We start from the raw sequence: 6,692 nt of genomic DNA on the forward strand, positions 1-6,692 counted from the left end.
CCACCACACCTGGCTAATTTTTGTATTTTTAGTAGAGATGGGGTTTCACCATGTTGGCCAGGCTGGTCTTGAACTCCTGACCTCAGGTAATCTTTCCTCCTCAGCCTCTCAAAGTGCTGAAATTATAGGTGTGAGCCACCATGCCTGGTCCAGGTCAAAGATTTAAAACTGTACCTGGCACAAGGTAAGTCTTCAATAAAGGTTAATCTTTTTTTTTTTTTTTTTTAATTGAGACAGAGTTTCTGTCTGTTGCCCAGGCTAGAGTTCAGTGGCGCAATCTTGGCTCACTGCAACCTCTGTCTCTCAGATTCAAGTGATTCTCCTGCCTCAACCTCTGTAGCTGGGGCTACAGACACATGCGCCACCATGCCCAGCTAATGTTTGTATTTTTAGTAGAGCCAGGGTTTCACCATGTTGGCCAGGCTGGTCTCGAACTCCTGACCTCAAGTGATCTGTCTGCCTCAGCTCCCCAAAGTGCTAGGATTAGAGGCATGAGCTACCGTGCCTGGCCAATAAAGGTTAATCTTATAGTACACAGCTGGGCTTTATCTTGGAAATCCTACACACCTTGGTTTGAGGACGTGTTGCTCCAGAGAGATTTCACATTTGTTTCTGCCAAGCATCTGGGGACTATCAACCTGACACCACTCTTAGCTAATTTCTTGACTTTAGTTTCCCAGACCAAATGGTATCAGTTCAAACCCAAACCCAATGGGGCCAGGCATGGATTCTCAGGGAGACTGTCCCACTCAGAGCCCAGGAGTTGAGACACATGTTTCCTTGTCATTTCTTTTTATTAATTTCTGTTTTACCTCATTCTATCACTGAGGGTATGGCCTCCAAGGGTCCTGCATTTCTAGGGAGCCTCACTTCCAAGTCCCTGGCTCCTGCAGGCCCCAGGTTTGGTATTCAGTGCCTGGATGGCTGTGGACACCGAGGCTCTCTGTTCTTGAGCTTGGCAAATATCTCCAAAGGGCAGCAGCTGAGTCCACAGCTTCTTCTTTGCTTCTGTCCTCTGAATATCTCTCTTACTGATATGTGCCCCGCTGTGTGTTTAACAGGATATTCAGGATACATTTTCCAGGATTTCTAGGTGCTTTGTGGCAACAGGACTTTCAGATTTTGTAGATTTTCCTCTTGCTGGAAACAAACATACCCAGAGAGATTTTATAACTGACTTAAGCCCACACATCTTGGACAGAACAAGAGCCCAGTCCCCTTCAATTACACTGTGCCAAAACGACACGTTAGCTAGCCTATGGGTAAGAGTACGCTTTCCATTAGGCCTTTTGAGATGCCGTGTTTAGCTCACAGACCCCAGCAGCACCTTCATGGTCCTGTAGACACCTGGGGGATTGAGACTGGGGAGTGTGGTGTGGGACCTCAGCCTCACACTGAAGCCTTCTGTTACCATCTGACATTGCTTAGCTCTAGGCTCCTCCTCCCCTTTCTCCTCCTCCTTCTTTTTCTTCTGTTTTTACAAATAATTGTGGAAAGATGTAAATTTTTTTCTACAATAAACACAAGCACCTGGAGCTCATAACATTTTCCAGGGCTGTCGATCTAACAACCTTGTCGAAGTGAAAGGTAGTTGGTCCTTGGTGACCACGCGCTGGTTCCCAGCAATTAGTTTTTTCCCCACCTCCCTAATCATTTAAAAATTACTCTAGGCCGGGCGCAGTGGCTCAAGCCTGTAATCTCAGCACTTTGGGAGGCTGAGGCGGGTGGATCACAAGGTCAGGGGTTCGAGACCAGTCTGGCCAACATGGTGAAACCCTGTTTCACCAACATGGTGAAACAAAAATTAGCTGGGCGCAGTGGGTGTGTGCCTGCAGTCCCAGCCACTTGGGAGGCTGAGGCAGGAGAATCGCTTGAACCCAGGAAGTAGAGGTTGCAGTGAGCAAAGATTGTGCCACTGCTCTCCAGTCGGGGCAACAGAGTGAGACTCCGTCTCAAAAAAAAAAAAAAATTACTCCATACTAGAATTTTGCTCAAAATTGGTCAGGCTTGCTGGTTTGTTTCTACTTTTCATTTATTTAATTTTTTGAGATGGGGTCTCACTCTGTCACCCAGGCCGGAATTCAGTGGCACAATCATAGCTTACTGCAGCCTTGACCTCCTGGGCTCAAGTGATCCTCCCACCTCAGCCTCCTGGGTAGCTACAACTGCATATGTGCATCACCACACCTGGCTAATTATTACTACGTTTTAATTTTTTATAGAGATGGGGGTGGTCTCACTATGTTGTCCAGGCTGGTTTTGAACTCCTGGACTCAAGCAATCCTCCCGCCTCAGCCTCACAAAGCGTTAAGATTATGGGCATGAGCCACTGCACCAGGCCTAGTTGGTTTTTAGAATTCATCTTTCCTCTGCTTTTGAAAACTGGCATTTCCTGTCTTCAGACTACTGGCCTCTTTTCTTTTCTTTGTTTTTTAAAAGCAGTCTCACTCTGTCACCCAGGGTTGGAGTGCTGTGGTGCGATCTTGGCTCACGGCAACCTGTGCCTCCCAGGTTCAAACAATTCTCGTGCCTCAGCCTCCTGAGTAGCGAAATTACAGGGGCCTACCACGCCTGGCTAATTATTGTATTTTTAATAGAGACAGGGTTTCACCATGTTGGCCAGACTGGTCTCAAACTCCTGACCTCAAGTGATCTGCCCTCCTCGGCCTCCCAAAGTGCTGGGATTACAGGTGTGAGCCACCACGCCCGGCCTTTCTTTTTAATTCTCTTGATTTCTTAGGTGTTTTGCATTTGACCCGTGCCGAGGCTCTCACGTTCTTTCACTTTCCCTGGTTAGAAATTTTCTAGTTTTGAAAGTGTGAAACGAACGAAAGTGACCCAAAGGTTTCTACCCTCCCTCGCTTATCTGAAGATTGGAAATCCTGTGATGTGAGAAATCTGGTTATGGAATTCATAAATCAAAGTGGAAGTAACTTCGGTAGACCAGTCAGATGAGCTGGTGAAGACCCAGGACCGATCTGATTAAAAATTCGGCCCCCCATGTGGAATGAATAAGGTTCAGGTGAACCCTCTAGACCAGAAAAGGGGAGGGGAGGGTCTTAACTCCCAGGCCATGTGCTAAACACAGTCACAAATCCACAGCCACCTGATACAAATGTATCAGGCATTGTATCGTGGAGTAGGATTGGGGATAGCTGCCTCCAACTAGTTTAGTAACCTATGGAACTCAATAGTTGTTCATTTCACAATCAGGTGCCTGCCTCCCTTGGGCCTCCCTGCTGCACCTGGCCATGTGGAAACTCCTGTAGCTCCCTGGCTGTGCAGGAGCGGTCACAGTGTGCCCCTCCCAGGACCACTGTCCCCTTGTCTCTGAGGCACCTACGTGGACCCGGTCTGGGTTGAAGTCTCGTTTCTCTGGATCCCGACGGCAGCTGGCGGCTGCCTCTCCCGCACCCATCACTCTGTGTCATGGAAAGCTGTGCGTTTGTCTTCCTTCCCACCGAGTTTGAGTCACTTGAGGTCAGGGCCATGACCGTGAGCTGCATGTCCTCGGCACCCAGTGTGAGGCGTGTAGAGGCCGACCGATGTCTTGGAGGCAGAAGTGAGTACATAACTGACAATTGCTTAAAGTCGGTCGGGCCATGGTTTACAGGCTGGGAGGATCACCAGACACGGGTGGGGCACAGTGGGGTGGGGGGAGTTCCCAAGGCTGCTCATCAGTGGAGTCTGGAGGTGGCTGCCCAGGGGTAGCCTCTGAAACGTTCTGGAACAAGCTTGTCCTGTCACAACGTGGCTGTGTCGGGACCCTCACCTGGAGGCCTTGGGTGACGTGTTTCTTAGTTTCACAGCCACGCGTCGGCATGAGCCCGTGTCCCCCAGGCCACGCGTTGGCATGGGCCCGTGTCCCCACATAGCTGAGTCCCTGATGCAGGCTGGGTCCCTGGGGAAGCTCACTCAGAGACAGAAGAGTGTTCATTGGTGCGGGGCAGTGCTCTTAGGTTTAAGGTCTGTGAAGGGAAAGAAGAAACGCCAGTGGGGTAGAGGGAGTTGTCGAGCAGTGATGCCCTAACCGCTGGTTCCCGGGGAAGCTCTGGAGCTGGCATAGCCCTTCAGGGTCATCCTGAGTGGAGCCCAGGGCTGGGCCTTTATCCCCAGTGTGGACTGCCGGGTGCAGGTGCCCAGGAGGGGGTGCGTTGTGGGTTGAATTGTGTCCCTCCAAAAAGATACATTCAAGTCCCAAAACCCGTTACCTGAATGTGACAAATCCGCTGTAGAAACCAGCATTCAGATCTCAGCTCTGCACAACCGCAACCAGCATTCAGATCTCAGCTCTGCACAACCGTAATCACTATCGAGAGCCGTGACTGTTATGTGGGTTTAGAGACATGTTGTGGGGGTGATACGACCACGTATTACTGTGCAAAAAGACTTCACTCAAGCCCATTAGTGCAGAGGTTCCTTTAACTGTGGAGGATTGAGTCAAGGAATCAGAGACTGTTTACGCTGGAAGGGACTTTGAGGTGTTCACTTCATTGGAAAGCAGGTCATCGTGGGCCCTACGTGGGTGTTGGTATCCATGGAAACTCCAAATCCCAGCCAGGGGAGGCTGACACAGGCACCAGGTGTAAGGCCCCACCCCAGTCAGGCTCTCCTCCGTGGGCCTGGCCGGGAAGCCCAGCCTAGTGTGAATGCTGTGGGGGGCGCCCCAAACTCCCGCTCCAAGACAGAGGCACAGGCATCGCCTCCCAGGACTCACCTGGATGGGGCCGCCTGGCGTGAGCTCATGCCCCTCCCACGCCACCTGCTTTAGTGGCTGATTGCTGTGTCAGGTAGGGCCACCTGCCTGATTCAGGCTGCTGTGCAGCCACCCAACCTCAGAGCTGCCTGTGAGCCTGGCTGAGGCCTTTGCTGCTCATTCCCGCTGCCCTCTCCCCTGGCGGGGGCTGGTCTCCAGGACACCCCCATAGCCCCCTTGCACCCAGATCTCCGTCTCTGAGTACGCTGCAAACCCGGCCCCAGCGTGTGGACAGTGGTGTCCTTCTTGCACATGCTGGGGTCATTGATGGCTGTATCTGCTCTGAGGCGGCAGAGTGGGCTAGCTCCCAGTCCCAACAGCCCACTGAGCCCTTCACACGTGCTCAGCACAGGCTCAGCAGCCTGGGGAAGAAGGAAGCTGCTCTGCTCCGTGCTCTGGGTGCCTGGCCCTGTGAACAGCACGGGGTGTCCCCACGGCTCACTGTGCCTCCTCCTTCTGGCCCACGTCCACTCTGGCATGCTGGTCACAGACATGGCCCAGGCCTCTGTCCCCACAGATTTACTATTTTTTAAACGTTATCAGTGATTTAATTAGATTCTTCTTAAGAAATTTAGAACACCAATTTGTGAGGATAAATTCCATTCCTCAGAGCAAACACAGATCGCAGGTAGCCCTGGAGCTGAGGAATAGCTTTGATTTTTGGTAGAATCTGTGAGTCCACAGCTCTCTGGTCAATCTTGCGCTGCCCTGTAATCTCGTATTTCTCTTTTTCTGTGAAGAGGATCTCACCTTCCTGGTGTCTGGGCTTCTGCAACTGCTGCTTCTTGAAGTAAGCATCAGTGAGATGTTTTGGGAGTTTTACATTGCTGATGTCAATTTTGGTTGAGGTGGCAATGACAAATGTGTGGTGTGTTCTTCATAGAGGAACTCGATTGAGGACCAGAGGTCCAGTCCTAAGTAACAAGCCACTAGCCAGCTGCTTCAAGAAAACCACCCTCTTGCCTCTGTGGCATCCAGTGAAGAGGATTAGAATGGCTTTGGGGGTAATGCTGGCTCACAGCTTTCTCACATGCTGACTGAAGGGCTTTTTGCTGTGGCTCAACAGCTTTCGAAGCACATCTCCAGTAGGATACTATCTAGGCATTTTGTTAACCACCCAGGTACCACCGTTCTTGTCACCACCAACTGGTTTTGTAAGTTGCAAGAAGCTTCTCCTTTTTCTTTTCAACCTTGGACTTAGCAGCTCAGTACTTCCTCTTCCATGTGTCCTTTCTGGAATACACGGCAGATTGAGAATACCTGCCCATTCCTCTGACAAGGACGGGATTGAGGCTGCAATGGGACTTCCCCTTCTTGAGTTGTTCAGTCTTGAGGTGATCCCTTTTCCCCTTGTCATCAGCATCAGCCTTCCTTGCTTCAGGTTTCTTCTCTTTAGTATCCGGCTTCTCAGCTTTTTCACCTGCCATCTTGCAAGATGGAGAAGAGCTCTCCTACAGCTTTGCTTCCAAGGCAGGAGCTGAGCTTTCTTCTCTGCAAAGGGCCTTATAGAGAATGTTCTCTGGTCTTCTTTTCTTCCTTCTGCAAACTCTTCTCCAAGGGGCCAGATGCTGGAGATGATGGGACTGTCTTGTAATCTAGGGAGGGGTTATCATTAGCCTGTGGTGCTAATTACATGAATTCTTAAACCCCACGTAAGCACACTGCACCCAAGGTGCAAAGAGAATGCAGCCCCTTTGTTTCTACTGGCTGGCATTGTCTCTTGTGGATGCCACAGTCTCTTCACAGACACGTGGTCCGCACTGCAGACCTCCCTTCTTCCCCTCCGCCCCTGATCCTCTCTGAGTGGGGCGGTGCATGTGGTGGGGGAAGGAGAGCCTCTGGTCTCTAGGCGGGTGGCTGTTCTGCCCTTGGGTGGGCCCTGGCTGCTGGAGGCTTAGGTGGTAGGTCTGTCTTGTCCTGCCCCTGGGCAGCCTGG

General features: G+C 51.1%; 1 pseudogene across 1 annotated transcript; it reads right to left on the reverse strand.

Annotated features, from left to right (window-relative positions):
- Positions 1-5,323: 5,323 nt before the first annotated feature.
- Positions 5,324-6,183, reverse strand: LOC105525321 (annotated as a pseudogene). The gene has a single exon (XR_001003895.1). The product of XR_001003895.1 is annotated as a 60S ribosomal protein L6 pseudogene (transcript).
- Positions 6,184-6,692: the final 509 nt, after the last annotated feature.

The sequence above is a fragment of the Colobus angolensis genome, unplaced genomic scaffold (assembly GCF_000951035.1).
Source record: "Colobus angolensis palliatus isolate OR3802 unplaced genomic scaffold, Cang.pa_1.0 Scaffold53, whole genome shotgun sequence".
NCBI classification, from domain to species: Eukaryota; Metazoa; Chordata; class Mammalia; order Primates; family Cercopithecidae; genus Colobus; species Colobus angolensis.